The 2647-nt window shown below is 44.0% G+C and overlaps 1 pseudogene across 1 annotated transcript; it reads right to left on the reverse strand.

The window, feature by feature from the left end:
* Positions 1-200: 200 nt before the first annotated feature.
* LOC105522319 lies at positions 201-1144 on the reverse strand (annotated as a pseudogene). The gene has a single exon (XR_001003422.1). The product of XR_001003422.1 is annotated as an olfactory receptor 52B4-like (transcript).
* Positions 1145-2647: the final 1503 nt, after the last annotated feature.

Raw genomic sequence — 2647 nt, forward strand, 5'->3', positions numbered from 1 at the left:
ATTCAAACCTAATCCTGATCCAAAGCTCATGTTCTTCCCTAAACACTACACTTTTCAAGGTCACATGATAATCGGATTTGCAAAGTCATGGTCAGTCACTTTATCCATAGTCGGTGGAATCTTAATTCATAAGTCTCTACAAAGTAGGCAAAAAAATGTGAAGCCCTTTAGTGATAAACATACCATCAGATTAGTCAAATCTAGCACCATTTCCTCTGTGAGGACAAAAGACTGAGCACACGCTCTTGAATCTGTCTGGTCTTGATCCCATAAATGATGGGGTTCAGCATGGGAGGAGCCAACATGCAGACATTAGCCAGCAGAATGTGTGTATGGAGAGGAACATGGTGCCCAAACCACTGGGTAATTATAGTAAAAATACCAGGCAAGTAGAACATGGAAATGACTCCGAGGTGGGAGCCACACGTGCCCAGAGCCTTTAGCTGAGCTCCTCGGGAGGGGAGGCGAAAGACTGTATAGAGGATGAACCTATAGGACACTAAGATGAGCGAGGCATCTAGCACTACAGTACAGAGAAGGACAGACAAGCCATACCAAACATTGACACGAATATCAGCACAAGCAAACTTGGCAACAGCCATGTGCTCACAGTAGGTATGCGGCAGCAGATTGTTACGGCAGAAAGGCAGCCGCTTTGCCAGAAACACATCTGCGATTATCACACAGAAGCTTCTCAGGACCACAGCCAAGCCAATCTTTATGATTGTTGCACGACTGAGCACTGTGGTATAGTGCAGTGGGTCACAGATGGCCACGTAGCAGTCAAGTGCCATCACCAACAGAATTCCTGATTCTGCAATGAAGGTAGCATGGATGAAGAAGATTTGGGTAACACAGCCATCAAGGGATATTGCCCCAGCATAGAACCAGGATATGGCTAGGGCCTTGGGCACAGGCCAAGGATGAGGTCAGCCACAGCCAGCACGCAGAGGAAAAGGTACATGGGTTCATGGAGGGTGCGTTCAGTGATGATGATGAAGATGATGAGGCTGTTCCCAAGGAAAGCAACAAGGTAGGAAATAAAGAAGGGGAGAGAGATCTATGTGTGCTGGTCTTCTAAGCCAGGAATGCCCAGCAGAATGAAGAGTGAGTGGCTGCTACCAGTGGAGTTGTGGGTTTCCATGCCCAGGGAAGGTCACCTGTGCATTGGTATGTAGGATTTGACAGTCACCTCTTCTCTCTTCCCAAGAAGCTGAATGAGGTTGGAGTAGGGAAAGAAGGAACAGATTATTTTTCACTGGATGGAGCAGTGAAAAGGGTCCTGTTCAAGAAATCAGGGAATGTGGGCTAAAATTCTTTGTCATTCTATTCATGAACTATGTGATCTCAATAAAATTATTTCCCTCTTCTGGGTGTCTCTTTTATCACCTTAAAACTAAAGTTAGGGAGAGAATGGATTACATTATTTGTAAAAGAGGACTTTTTGGTTCTAGAATTCCATAGATCTCAGTCTCAGGTTGTTATAAATGGTTAGGAGCGGCGAATAATAAGCATTTCAATTTCCACTTTGAACACCAGAATGTGATGTGCATCTTAAAAGGAAAGTGGCAACTGAATTACCTATCAATTTAACAAGACTTACTGAGTATGTGCCAGGCACAGTTTCTTGAAGACCTACTTGGGGCAGTCAGACAATCAGGCAACTTGTCTACCCATCTAATATGCACACTGTAGAAGAAAAGCTAAGCACAGAGAGCTGTGGAAAGAGGAAGAACTCCCTACAGGTTCGGAAAAGGCTTTCTAGAGTGCTGCCTTGAAGAATAAGTAAGAGTTCGCCAAGTAAGGAAATGTGATGAGGGAAGAACTTGAATGAAGTCATAGAGATCTGAAAAGACATAGAGTTTGGAGGAAAATTATAATTATGAGGGGTTAGTGCAAAGAGGACATGAGAGGAATAATAAAATTGTAGAAAATAATGCAGGGGAGTGAGGTAGGGGCCAAATCATCGGGAGATTTGAGTCCTACTCTAAGGGCTTTAGATTGATGTTGAAGTAGTGAGAATCACTGAAGGATCTGTAGTGAGAGAATGTCATGGTAAAGTTTACATTTTAGGTAGCTTTCTCTCCTGCAGTATTGTGTAAAATGGATGGGGAATGGAGGAGACTGGAGAATGAGACAAGAATCATTTAGAAGGGGTGCTGTGCTGCAGGCTTTATGTGCATTATTACAGTCACCACAGCCTGAGATAACTGTTGTCATTTCCTCCGTTTTGCTGATAGGGGACCACACAGAGCTCTGAGAATCTAAGTAGCATCCCTACCCAAGGTCGTCGGGCTAGCAAATGATGGAGCTGGAATTTGGCTTTCCAGACCAGGTTTTAATCACTTCATGTCTGTCCTATTCCACTAGATCCCATTCATCGGGTGATGGTGATTTCCTGACAAGGAGAAAAACAAAGTTGTCAGTTATAAATTCCCTTAAACTCCACCGCCTTCACTCTGCCATCTACAAATTTATTTGTACTCAAGTTGTCCTTTCCCTCTTCCTCCTGCTGTAAGCTAAGCCATCCATCTGTGCACTGGAACCCAACCCTTCGTTTTTCCATTAGTTGGTCACTCTCCAGTAATTTTAACCTCTCCCTCTCTGTTCGTTCCTTGTTCTTACTGAGTAAACACGTTCGGATGTC

This window comes from Colobus angolensis, unplaced genomic scaffold (assembly GCF_000951035.1).
Source record: "Colobus angolensis palliatus isolate OR3802 unplaced genomic scaffold, Cang.pa_1.0 Scaffold424, whole genome shotgun sequence".
NCBI lineage: Eukaryota > Metazoa > Chordata > Mammalia > Primates > Cercopithecidae > Colobus > Colobus angolensis.